This window comes from Rana temporaria, chromosome 10, assembly GCF_905171775.1.
Source record: "Rana temporaria chromosome 10, aRanTem1.1, whole genome shotgun sequence".
Classification (NCBI taxonomy): Eukaryota; Metazoa; Chordata; class Amphibia; order Anura; family Ranidae; genus Rana; species Rana temporaria.
Window position 1 is genome coordinate 48,209,233 of NC_053498.1, and position 13,891 is coordinate 48,223,123.

The following is a 13,891-nucleotide window of genomic DNA, read 5'->3' on the forward strand; positions in this document are numbered from 1 at the left end:
TTCAAAAGGTTACCAGAAAACTGATATTATTTATCCTGACGGGAGCTAGAATTACTATAGCAGCTGCCTGGAAGAAACCATCAGTTTCTATACTAAGTATGAAAAGAAAAGTCACATGGATAATGGAACAAGAAAAAAGAATTGGCCCAATGATGGATAGAATTACCCAGTTTAACGAAATTTGGGAACCATGGTTAAAGTTTATGGGAATCTCATATACTTTGCAGGTTTAGCAATAGCATTCGCTTTGGACTAATGTACACTTTTAGCAGGTAGGCTCTTTGGGCCAGATCCACAAAAGAGATACGCCGACTTAACTGCTGTTCAGTCTGTGTGTAACTTTGGAAACGATCCTCAAAAGGCTTTTTCCAAAGTTAGGCAGAAGATCCGGCATGTGTAATTGAATTACACTGCCGAATCTTAGGATGCAGTACCGCATCCGCCGCTGGGGGCATTTCGAGTCCGGCAGGTACCCACGTGGTGGGTGCCTACCCACGTGCATGATGGGACGGTGATGCCTATATAAATGGGATGCAAGGCGCGCTTCCATCATTACAGCGACAACAGGCGACGAGGCAACATCGGAAGAGGGGAGAAGAACAGAAGACCCTGACGTCACAGAAGACCGCGCTGGCTGCCTGTTAGAAATTGAGCTAACACACAAAGATAGCAGGCAGCCAGCGCTGAAGAAGAAGGCACCGGACATCTGCAGAAGAACCGGGGTTCGCCGAGTCAACAGCGGAAGAGGGGAGAAGATGGAAGAAGCCCCCCGGAGTCCGGAGAAGCCCCCCCCGGAGAGCGGAGAAGACCCCCGGAGAGTGGAAGACCCCCGGAGAGCGGAAGAAGAAGCCCCCCCTGCTAATTGAGCTAATAACGAAGACAGGGGGGGCATCCGGAGCAGAATAATAAAATATTTTAAAAAGCCTTGTGTTGTGTGTTTACTAACTAACTTTTTGCCTACAGGTGAATGGATAGGGGTACGATGTACCCCATATCCATTCACTTAGGGTGGGGGGCCGGTATCTGGGGGCCCCCTTATTTGAGGGGACTCCCAGATTCCGATAAGCCCCCGCCCGCAAACCCCGACAACCAATGGCAAGGGTTGTCGGGAAGAGGTCCTGTCCTCATCAACATGGGGACAGGGTGCTCTGAGGTGGGGGGGCCCGTAGTGCGCTCCCCTGCCCCAGAGCACCCAACCCCCCCATGTTGAGGGCATGCGGCCTGGCACGGCTCAGGAGGGGGGGGGGGGCGCTCGCTCGTCCCCACTCCATTCCTGGCCGGCCGGGTAGCGTGCTTTGGATACGGGTCTGGTATGGATTGTAGGGGGACCCCCTACGTCGATTTTTCGGCGGAGGGGGGTCTCCTTACAACCCATACCAGACCTAAGGGCCTGGTATGCTCCTGGGGGGTGAACCCATGCCGGTTTTTTCTTTGAAAATTGGCATGGAGTTCTCCCTCTCGAGCGACGCTGTCATTTTTTTTTTTTTTTTCCCCGACGCAACTTTTTTAAGCCGTCGCGATCCTCAAAACTCGGCGTAACGTAACTTCGCGCATGCGCAGTACGGCCGGCGCGGGAGCGCGCCTCATTTAAATGGGACTCGCCCCATTTGAATAGGAACGCCTTGCGCCGGCGGAATTTTAGTTACACAGCCTGAAATTTCTAGATAAGTGCTTTGTGGATCAGGCACTTAGGTAGAAACTTTAAGGCAGTGTAACTTAAATGGGATTTTTTAAGTTACGCCAGGTTTTTGTGGATCTGGCCCTTTGTCCTTATTTCCTCTCTTCCTCATCCCCTTTCTCTTTCTCTCTTTCCTTTATCATGCTATCTTTTTCTCTCTTTTATTATTTCCCTATCTCTCTTTTTGTTTTGTTTGTGTTATTTTTTTTTTCATATATATATATATATAAGGAACATGCTTTAAAAACATATGTTGTTATTTTCCTTTATTTTGAAAATAATAATATACATTCTTTATTTTTCTTCCCATATGTTGCATTTTTAGTTGGTATGGATTGATTGAAACTTGTTCTAGAGTTACTTAGGACCTCTTAGGTCTGTAATATGGAGGATGGTTATGAAGTTGTCTTCTTGATAACGGATTGGTCTTATTTATCTATTAAAGGGGAGGGAGGGTGGAAGGGGTTATTCTGCCTCTTAGGGCACAGAGTGATCCCATTAGGGGGTTTCAGGGGAGTCAGAGTTTACCCTTCTATATAGGTCTAAACATGTGATCTATTATATATATATTACAATTTCAAGAGACTAGACTGGATTATGAGGCTTATAGAATTTCTGGAGGAGGGGGAGGTCATTTAGGCTGAATTTTGTTGTCTTCATGATATTTATTCTTTCTTGTTGTTCGCAACTTCTTTTACATTTAGATGGTACCTTGTCTAAAGGTGGAATGGAAGGGAAAGAGATGAACAAAATGTGCCTTGTTGTTTATGACTTTATGACACACTGTACTAATTTTCTTTGATGTTCCTTACAGTGTACTGACTTTTTTTCCGAAAATAAACTTAAACTTGAATGAAAAAAAAAAATAAAAAAAATTCACCTGCATTTAAATTAAATATAATTTATTAAAAAAGCAAATGCTAAATAAAAGAAAACAAAAAATAATAAAATGAAAATAAAAAAATCTAAAAATCTAAAGCAATACAGAGATTAAGTAGAAAGTAAAAAAAAAAGGAAGAAAAACAAGAAAGACAAAAAGGGAAGAACACAGAAATAGCGAGAAAGAGAGCAAAAGAGAGAGCGAGTAAAAAAAAAGCGAGCCCCTCCTCACATTGTATATATCCGTGATACAGCTCTTCCGGGTAGTGGATGTGCAGGCACGCCGATTGGCTTGCTCCCACAGTGATCACACAAAGCGGAATCCCAGCACCGATCATCGAGCAGAGAGACCCCCCTCATCTCACATTAGGGTCCCCAGAGAGACCCCCCTCATCTCACATCAGGGTCCCCAGAGAGCACCCTCCCATCTCACATCAGGGTCCCCAGAGAGCACCCCCCCTCATCTCACATCAGGGTCCCCAGAGAGCACCCCCCCATCTCACATCAGGGAACCCAGAGAGCATCCCCCCATCTCACATCAGGATCCCCAGAGAGCACCCCCCATCTCACATCAGGGTCCCCAGAAAGCGCCCCCCCTCATCTCACATCAGGGTCCCCAGAGAGCACCCCCCCATCTCACATCAGGGTCCCCAGAGAGCACCCCCCCCATCTTACATCAGGGTCCCCAGAGAGCACCCCCCCATCTCACATCAGCAGACATCCCAACCTGCAAAAACGAATTTCAATGAGGCGACACTCCCCCCCCCCCCCTCAAAAATGCAGCTTTACCAGTGCCAATTAAATGTAGCTATACCATTGCCCATGAATTGCAGCCTGATCACACAGCTGCTGGTTCTGGGATTTTTCTGCGGGAGCTGGGCTGCTGGTCCTGGGGAGCCATCCCAGTCAGAGAATTCCCCAGCAGGAGGGGGGTGGGAAGAGGCAGAGAGAAGACTGGGCTCTAAATTGGAGGCTGTAGCAATTAAAAGAAAAGCTTTGCCCAGGGGCAGGATAGCGCAGTACAGGGGGGGGGGGGGGCAGGCGGGCACAGTACAACAGTTAGGAGGATACGGTACAGGGGCCACTGAAGAAGGGGGACAGGAAGGTATGGGGGCAGGAGGGCACAGTACAGTGGTTAGGAGGGTACAGTACAGGGGGAGGGTAAGTGGACAGTACAGGGGCAGTAATGTATTATACAGATATGGTCTCCTCAAGAAAAGCTGTGCAGGGAAGCTGACATTGCAGATTCTGGCAGGCTGCCACTGGGCTAAATCTTCAAATGGAAGAACAACTCCCCCTCCAGAGTTTCTGGTGCATTGCAGGGGTTAAGTTATAACCCCATCTAGTTACTGCTGCTGCTTGTGTGGGTGGGATGTGTACTGCACCAATCACATGGGATGAATAGGAGAGGAGAGGGATTGGCGCAATACACATCCCACCCACACAAGCAGCAGTAATAGGATGCTCCACTTTGGGATTCTTCCTTAACCATGAAAAAAATGGGGGGGGGGGGGTGGAGATGGGAACCATGGGGTAAGGAAGAAGGAGGATGGGGGGTGGAGGTGGGTAGGAGATGGAGGATGGGTACAGAAGAACTGGAGTGAGACTGGGGGAATTCTGGTCTGTATAGGGATAAAAAAAAAAGAAGGATTTGTGATAGAATGAGGGAAGGGGGGGAGGCATATAGATGGGGTGGAGGGGACAGGAGAGGGATGGTCAGGGATAGGCATGGGGAATACTGTTGGCTGGTAAGGAATAGCCACAGTATAAAAAAAAAAATAGGCTGCCTTTCAGGGAGGGGGAGGGGGTGAAATTCCATTAAAGCGGAGTTCCACCCAAAAATGGAACTCCTGCTTTTTGGAATACCCCCCCCACCCCATCCGGTATCACATTTGGCACCCTTCAGGGGGGAGGAGGGAGCAGATCCCTGTGTAATCCAGGTATTTGCTCCTACTTCCGGGCATAGGTTGCCATGGCGACCTACGCCACGTCCTGCGCCTTCTCCGTTCCCCCTGCTGTCTTCTGGAAAACAAACAGGTCCCAGAAGACAGCAGGGACCAGTGGGATTGCGCAGCAAGGAACCAGGAAGTGAGAGCCGAGGGACAGATTGGCTTTGGGACGCCCAGGACAGGCAAGTGTTTATATATTAAAAATTTGTAGCTGCGGACTTCTAAAAAAAATTTGGGGGGGGCAAAACTCTGCTTTTACTAGTAGACCCCTTTCACACTGGGTCACTTTTCAGGCGCTATAAAGCTAGAAATAGCGCCTGCAAAGTGCCCTGAAAGAACTGCTGCTGTCTCTTCAATGTGGAAGTCCTGAGGGCTTTCCCACTGGAGCAGTGCGCTAGCAGGATGGTAAAAAAAGTCCTGCTAGCAGCATCTTTGGAGCGGTGTGTATACTGCTCCTCCACTGCTCCTGCCCATTGAAATCAATGGACACCGCGGCTATACCGCTGGCAAAGCGCCTCTGTAGAGGCGCTTTGCATTGGTTTTTAACCCCTTCTCGGCTGCTAGCAGGGGGGTAAAACTTCCCCGCTAGAGGCCGAATAGTGCAGCGAAATTAATGGTAAAGCGCCGCTAAAAATAGCAGCCCTTTACCGCCCCAGTGTGAAAGGTTCAGTGTTGGGGGATTCCAGCCAGTTATAGCGTTTGTGTATGAGGGGGGGCACACACCTGTGTAAAGGTGAAGTTTCTGCAGAGAAGGAGGGGGAGAGGGAAGGGGAGCGAGGGACTATTGTTTGTAAAGTGTCATAAAAAGAATGTCTGGATGGCTGGAGAAGAGGCTGAAAATTAGCAGGGAGCAAGCCGCAAGGGTTAACATCTGTGAGCACAGCAGTGTCACAGACAGAGATGGATGGGTCTGTGTGAGGATGAAAGGAAAGCAGCATAAGATAGTGGCTGAGAGAGGGAGGAAGATGCCTGGAGAAAGAGAGACATTAGCTGGACACAAGATAGTTGCATGACAGAACTGACCTGTACGAAAAGAACCAGTGGGGAACTTGTTAGATCCCTTCTCTGCTGAATTGGCCTTTGGACCTTCCTGAAAAAAAAAAAAAAAGTACCGTGCAGCAGCCTAATCAGAGTAGGGACAGCAGTATGGGCTGCCCCCCTCCTCCCCCCTCTGCCTCAGCTCACAGAGCCTTACATCCACCTTTTACTCAGCCACAGACAGAGCGGCTGTACTCCATTCGGGCTGCTCTATCTGTCGGTTGCTGAAAGACATGCTCAGCTGGGAGATCTCTCTGTACTTGCGGGTGTCCAGGAGCCTGGCCAAATGTGGGAGACTTGAGATGTCAGCTTCAGAGTCTCCAGAGAGAGGGCGAGCAGCAGGAGAGATTACACCATGCCTGCAGCTCTGCTTTCTCCCGACTGATGCACTAACTCCTCCCATGTCATCTCCTACCTTCAAATCAAAAGGAGAGATTTCGGCAATAGGCGATTCGCAAGGACTACTGGGATACATGATGCCTATCCCAGGAACCCTTGCGAATAGTCTAGTGACGTGATGAAGGAATACAAAATAAAGGTACTTACAAGCAAAAAAATATAAACTAAAGCCGGGATTCAGATACATTGGCGTATCTTTGAGCGGGCGTAGCGCATCTCATATGCGCTACGCCGACATAACGTAGAGAGGCAAGTACTGTATTCACAAAGCACTTGCTCCCATATGTACGCCAGCGTAACGTAAATGGGCCAGCGTAAGCCTGCGTAATTCAAAGTAGGCTGGTAGTGGGCGTGTTGTATTATAATGAATCGCGACCCCATGTAAATGAAGCGCCGTACGAACAGGGCATTTGCGCGCATGCTCAGAATCACGTCGAATTTACGCCCTAAGATACGACGGCTCAATGGCAACGACGTGAATGTAACCTACGCCCAGCCCCATTCACGTACGACTTACGTAAACGACGTAAAAATATACGCTTGTTCCGACATCCATACTTTGCATTACCTGCGCCTCATATAGCAGGGGTAACTTTACGCCGGACATAGGCCTTACGTAAATGGCGTAGCTAAATCTGGGCGCAAGTACGTTCGTGAATCGGCGTATCTAGGTCATTTGCATATTCGACGCGTAAAACTACGGAAGCGCCCCTAGCGGCCAAGGTAAATATGCACCCAAGATACGACGGCGTAGGAGACTTACGTAGGTCGTATCTTGGCAAAATTCAGGCGTACCTTGTTCCCTGAATAGGGCGCATAGATACGACGGTGCATCACAGAACTTACGCCGCGTATCAATAGATAAGTCGGCGTAAGTCGTCTGTGAATCTGGCCCTAATTGTCCATTCTGAACACTATTAGCCAGATTCAGAGAGACTTAGGCTGGCGTATCAGTAGATACGCCAGCCTAAGTCTGAATGTGCGCCCGCGCTAATTTAAGCGTATTCTGGTAACCAGATACGCTTAAATTAGGCTCAGATACGAGCGGCGTAAGTGTCTTACACCCTCGTATCCTAAAGTGTAATTTTTAGGCTGACCGCTAGGTGGCGCTTCCATTGCGGTTGGCGTAGAATATGTAAATCAGTAGATACGCCTATTCACGAACGTACGCTCGGCCGTAACGCATTAGCGGCCTAAAGTTATTCCATCAAATAGATGGAATAGTAATGTTAAGTATGGCCGCCGTTCCCGCGTCGAAATTCGAAAATTTTACGTTGTTTGCGTAAGTCATCCGTGAATAGGGATTTACGTAGTTTTACGTCCACGTCGAAATCAATAGGCCCGTGCGGCGGACGTAGCCGCAATGCACACTGGGAAATGTAGGCGCACGGCGCATGCGCAAATGTCAATCACGTCGGGTCAAGCTTAATTATCATAAAACACGCCCCCTCAGCCAAATTTGAATTAGGCGTCCTTATGCCCGCCCGCTTTAGGCTATGCCGCCGTAACAGCAGGCAAGTACATTGTGAATCATGTACTTGCCTCGTTAACTTACGGCGGCGTAGCCTAAATGCCTTAAGCTACGCCGCCGCAAGTATGCGCTCGCCATCCTGAATCTAGCTATATGAGAGTCCTTAACCTTCAACAACAAGTGGATCCAAGATTAAAGGGGACAAAGAAAGGTGGATCAAGCTGCAAAATGAAAGCAGAGTGTTGGGAGAACAGCAAGATTTCTTCACCAGCGGAAGAAAACCTGAAATAATTCGCAGAAGAAATGCTGAAAGAATCCTTACAGATCAGGGATCTGCCTTTGAGTCGCAACTCTTCAAAGAACTGTGTACACTTCACAATTGCCAGAAAATCAGGACCACAGCCTACCACCCCTAAGGGAATGGACTCTGCGAGAAAATGATCCAAACTTTAATTGAGATGTTAAGAGCAGTACCACCTGCTACAAGAAGTGATTGGCCTACTCTATTGCCTCAATTGATGTACACCTACAATAACACCATTCACTGTTCTACTGGGTATACACCTTACTATCTCATGTTTGGCCGACAAGGTAAACTACCTGCTGACCATACTTTGAACATACAAGTGCCTGATGCAATCAACCCTCTACCAAGGACTGATTGGATGAGTGAACACCAAAGATGTCTAATTGATGCACAAGAAATTGTTCAACATCGCATGGAACATGCTCATGAAAAGCAACAAAAAGAATATAACCAATCTGCCAAAGCAGAACCTCTCAAAATTGGTGACCATGTATGGTTAAAAAACGACCATCGCACCAGCAAGTTAGATAGCAAATGGGAGAGAGAACCTTACACCATTACAGCTATTCTCAATCCAGAGACTGATACTTATGAGATCACTAAAGACAACAAATCACGTGTAGTACATCGCAATCGCCTTAAGTTATGTCTCAAGGAAAGTACTCAAGAAGAAACACTTCAAGAAGAAGCTGTCCAAGAGGAAACACAATCCATAGAACCAGAGCCCACAAAATCATCTGACTCAGAGAATCCACTACAGTCTTTTGGAAAAGGATTATTAGACTCTGATCCTTTACAATGGTTCCTTACACCATGGCTCAATATCTTAGTGCCTGCCAAGACCAATACAACCGCACTTCAACCAGAGAAGCTATCTCAAGAAGTGTCTACTACAGCTCAAGAGACACCAAGTTCCCTTGAAACAAGGCCTGTAGAAACTCAGCCGCTACGAAGATCTGACAGGACTACAAGAGGACGACCACCTGTCCGTTTTAAGAATTTCCTGCACCAGCAGCCGAGAAGACAACTACCAACCCTGCCATCTCATCGTTGAGTGCATCCTTATGTCGTCTGGAGTTCCAGAGTGAGAAGAAGACTTACTTGGGATATCATGTTTATTTCCTTTAAAGGACTTTTTAAAAGGACCACTTACCTACTGTTTTGCAACGTTCAAGCCTGCACCCGGAGATAGACTTTCACGTACCTAAGCCTCCGTGATATTCTTCTGTTGACATTTTCCTGTGCCCAGGGAACGGACTCATACCCTGTGAGCCCCCTGAGATGTTATTTTTGTTTTGTTCTCTTTTTTCCATCTCATCGTGGACTATTCTGGTTTTGCCATACGTCACCAGTCTTCAGAGGAAAAAACTACACCCCTTTTTGTCACCTCTTGTCACATTTCGTTGTTGCCTGAGATATGTTTGCCTAACCCATTTTACTTGCAGATACAAAAAGTACAAGAATGGGGTTATATTGTTATTTCCTATGCATGCATGCTTTTCCCTTTCTCTTATATCTTACAGGAAGACACATGTTTTACCATGGGGGTATGCAGCATCCCACTCAGGACATGTGGGAACTGCAAAAGTATTACTTCTTTGTCATTGCTATATTGCATGTCATTTTGCATTGCTACACCTGTGGTATCCCTGTTCATAGGCTGGTCAAGTGTGCTTCATACTTCCCACCACAAGATGGGGATAGCACCACTCTGGGATATCTATCCCAGCTCAGGTTTATCTGTGGTCAGTTGTTCAGTTCAGGAAGTCAGTGTGCAGAGAAAAAGTAGAATGTCAAGGTGAGAGGTCAGTCCAGAGAAGGGACAAATTGGAACTGCTAAAATCAAAGGGTAAAAGCCACCAACGGGCAGCAAAGACCTTTGAGAATAAAGGTGAAGGATTTCTTAGCCACCAGCAACCTCACCAATGTCACTGGATTCAAAAGGGACCAGAAACAAGTAAGCATTATACTGAACCACAGCCTGAGTCCAGGATTACTAAAGCCTATTAACAGTGGATCAGCAGAATTCCTCTATTTACCCGGAGACTGTATTCTAACTGGATGTTTGTACTGCAACCAAAACAAGTCACAGTAAAAGTTGTGAGTTGTATCCTACCACTGTCTACCTCATTCTTCAACATTGCTACTACAACTGGTTGTACCACCATTAACGGTACTGGCGTCACAACAAATACCATCAAGGGACCCAGCCACCACAAGCACTCTAAACACCCCTGTCATCACGGGCACCTCAACCACCACCTTGGCTGGCGTTTCCCTATCACAGAGCGTGCCCCGGAGGATTTCGTGCTGTCTTCCTCTTCACTGTGTGACCGGCCCAGGGAGGCTTTCTGCTAACCGTGAGTAAACCGATGAACTGTATTATTGCTATCTCTCAGCGGCCCACCGTGCACCTCACGTGTCTCCCCTGCGGTTCTGGCACGTCGCACTTATAATAGCCCCCTGTCTCTGAACAAAAACCACATTCCTTTTGCAATTATCCGCAATTATCTGCTTTTGTAAATAATCCGCTCTGGTTTAATCAAAATACTCGCATGTTAAAATGGAGTTGCAGAGCGTTAGAAAAAACATGGAGGAAAGACCCTAATTCCTGTACTAGAGAGGCATATAGAGCGGCGTTGAAAATATATAAAGCTGAAATAAAAAAAGCAAAAAGAACTTATTTAACGGAGAAAATTAGGTTGGCGGAAAACAAGGCCGCAGAATTATTTAAAGTCACCAACACTCTTGCAAATCCAATTTGTTTAGATACCAAGGAAGAACTCTCTCCAGAATTAAGTGAGAAATTAGCAGAGTATTTTAAGCAAAAAATAATAGACATAAGAAATAATATACATGACTCTTGTTACACAGAAAGTTTTCCTGTATATAAAGGGGTACGTTTTACCTGTTTTTCGGCGGTAACTAGTGTAGAGATACTGACTATTTTCAAATTACTTAGAGCTTCGTCGTCAGCGCTTGACCCCTGCATTGCGCAGCTGGTGAAGGACTCGGCTGTTACCTTGGCACCATTTATAGCAGACATTATTAATATGTCCTTCGCTATCGGAACGGTGCCGAGTATTTTAATGCAGGCGGTTATAATCCCCTTGTTGAAGAAGGCTAACGTGCCACGGTCCGATCTAAGTAATAACCGACCTATTTCGACCTTGCCTTTCCTAGCTAAAATAATGGAGAGAGCTGTTGTGTGGCAACTTCAACCGCACTTGGAGTCCAATGATATTTTTGATGAATATCAGTCTGGATTCCGCCCTGGTAGAGGCACAGAGACCACCCTGATTAAAGTTAAGGATGACTGCCTATGGGCCATGGACAGCGATGAGGCTTCAGCATTAATATTGCTGGATCTGTCGGCTGCATTTGATACTGTAGATCATGCCAGACTTTTGGAAAGGCTGGTGTCTGTGGCCGGGTTTGAGGACATGGCATTGACATGGATGGCCTCATTCCTGCAGAATAGAACTCAGAGGGTAAGACTAGGGACATATTATTCATCTAATAGCTCCTTGTCCTGCGGGGTTCCTCAGGGTTCTGCGCTATCGCCGATATTATTTAATATCTACATAAGGCCACTACTATATATTATTCGGCGCCATAATCTTAGCTTTCATGTTTATGCAGATGATACGCAAATCTATTTTAGGCTACCTAAAAATGAGGAAGTCCAGGTAGATTTGGCATCCTGCCTGGAGGAAATACAGTCCTGGATGGGAGCCAATTATTTAAAACTTAATGGCTCAAAAACAGAATGTATTATTATCAGTAATCAGAGCAAAATCAGTGTGACTGATTTTCCGTCTTGGCCGGTTTCGTTTATGCCATCCCCGACCCGGGCTACCCAAGTTCGGAACTTGGGAATCATTGTGGATTCCAAATTGTCATTGAAGGCGCAGGTAAATCAGGTGGTAAGCGCATGTTACTACCAACTGAAACTCCTGCGCTCTACATTGCATTTCATTGACGAGGTGGATAAAGTCCAAGTGATCAATGCTTTTATTGGTAGTCGGCTGGACTATTGTAACGCGTTATACATGGGGTGTCCAAAAACCCTTCTGCATAAGCTTCAACTGATTCAAAATGCCGCAGCAAGGTTATTAACGGGTGTGGGTCGTCGGGACCATATTACACCTTCTCTGAAAGCCCTGCATTGGCTACCGGTGGCTGAGCGGGTCTTGTTCAAAGTGGGTTGTATCGTCCATAAAGCCATCCATAAGATAGGCCCAGGGTATCTGCAAGAAAAATTTACCTGTTACGTTCCCAACAGATCACTGAGATCTGCTGATCAGGCAAATCTGACTGTCCCTAAATTTAGAAGAACTAAATGTGGAGGGAGGACGTTGGATGCGCAGGGCTCAATATTCTGGAATTCTCTACCTCTATATATAAGACGTGAGAAGGATTTACTAAAATTCAGGAAATTTTTAAAAACGTTCCTATTTGTTCAAGTGTATGGCCCTAATTAGGGTAAGATATTAGTATTTGTATGGTATTTTAGCTTTTTTTAAATGTTATTATGTATTTTATATTGTTATCTTATAGTATGAGAGATGTGTTCTGTATTTTTTCATATGTTGGTTCTATGAGCGCATCGAGGCCTGCTGGTAATGACTGCGCTCTCAATAAGCATTTTAAATAAATAAATAAATAAATAAATTGTTGACCCCATTGGCATGGGATCGATAATTCAACACAACTTCAGGATAATGCCTAATTGTCCGGTGAATCTCTTGGGAAGGGACTTATTGGGCAAGTTGAGTATTACCCATTGCAGCGTTGCTTTGCTGTACAGAGCGTGATGACGTCACTACAGTACACTGGTCATGCTTCCCTTATCTCAACCCACCCATATGAATTTTTTGTTTTGTTAATGCGCCGCTGAATGACGCGGCGCACTACAATGACGTCAGCACATCAGACGTCAACACCATTACCTTGCAGTATTTAAACTCAGTAAACACTGATAGTCCTGTGTATAGCACAGGCTATTACCCTGGGGCACGCGCGTTCGTATTCGGCTTTAAGTAAGTAATATCCTTATCAATACCCTCTTCTTTTTGCACCATTGCGCCAGGCTTATTTATAACTTAACTTGCTCTATATCTACCTCGCTTCTTTAGGGGTTGCTGGTTCTTTGGACTATATTGTCCTGTATTGCTGATTACTTAAACAGCATCCAAACCCATGCTCTACAAGTGTCTGCTTATGACACAGTCTGATCTGCCCTAGCTCCAGTCCTCTATTTGGATTTTTAGGTACCTTTTTTATACAATTTTTGATTTAATTTCCACTCTTATGCCTTGTTGCTGTGCTGCAATATATGTTTGATTCATTCTGATGATTTTTTTTATAAAAAACTGAATGCTCATTGCCTCTTTCCTTGTCCCCATCTACACCATTCCGGTGTGTTTTTTGCAGATTGGGTTTACCTTTTGCTGATTATTTAGCAACGCTCCATACCTTCCTTTTTCCTGTTATTATTGGATTCCCACTGCAGGTGTAATTTATTTCCTGCTATTGGTATGTTTACATATATCGTTTTTTCCTTCTTTTCCCTTTCTTTCCCTTTTCCGCTCTTTTTTCCTTCCCCTTCTCCCCCTCCTCCCTACACCCCCCCCCCCCTCTTCTCTTCGATACGGCCATACAGTTTCTTGCCTTCTGTTACTTTTATCTTTGTAACTTTATATATTTGTGCACTTTTTCTGTCTATCAGACGGTCGACACCCTCTTTTTGATACACATTTCTACAATTTTTTGGGGGATATTTCTATATACCCTTGTGGAATTCTCTACAGACACTCTGGATGCTATATCCACGGTGGTGCTATAGGTGACGTAACTATGTGTTTTATTACCTACTTTTGAAAACCATTAAAGATGTTGTAATGTTATGCTAATGTAATATATATCATTTCAAACTATGAAATAATATCTGTACATTGTCAAAAATCCCTTCTGCTCGTCCTGCGGAAGCCCAACGGCGGAACACGTAGGCGACTTCAAAGGATTTTGTCCATATTTATTTATCAATTTATATGTTTTTTTATTTATTTTTCATTATTGTTGTATATACTTTTCTATTTTTGTAATACATTTATATTTTTTATATACTTCTGCCTTGCCTCAAAGTCCGACCATCAATTACTTTTTTA

General features: G+C 45.5%; 1 protein-coding gene across 3 annotated transcripts in view; it reads right to left on the minus strand.

The window, feature by feature from the left end:
- Positions 1–13,891, minus strand: part of LOC120916558 (suppressor of cytokine signaling 3-like) — a 427,102-nt gene that overhangs the window by 195,864 nt on the left and 217,347 nt on the right. Inside the window, exon 1 of one of the 3 annotated variants that reach the window (XM_040327608.1) lies at positions 5,530–5,596. The exons of the other annotated variants lie outside the window; for them this stretch is intronic. The gene's annotated coding sequence lies outside the window, so the exon portion shown is untranslated. Of the gene's footprint in view, positions 1–5,529; positions 5,597–13,891 lie in introns of those variants that run through there. 3 annotated transcript variants of the gene reach the window in all.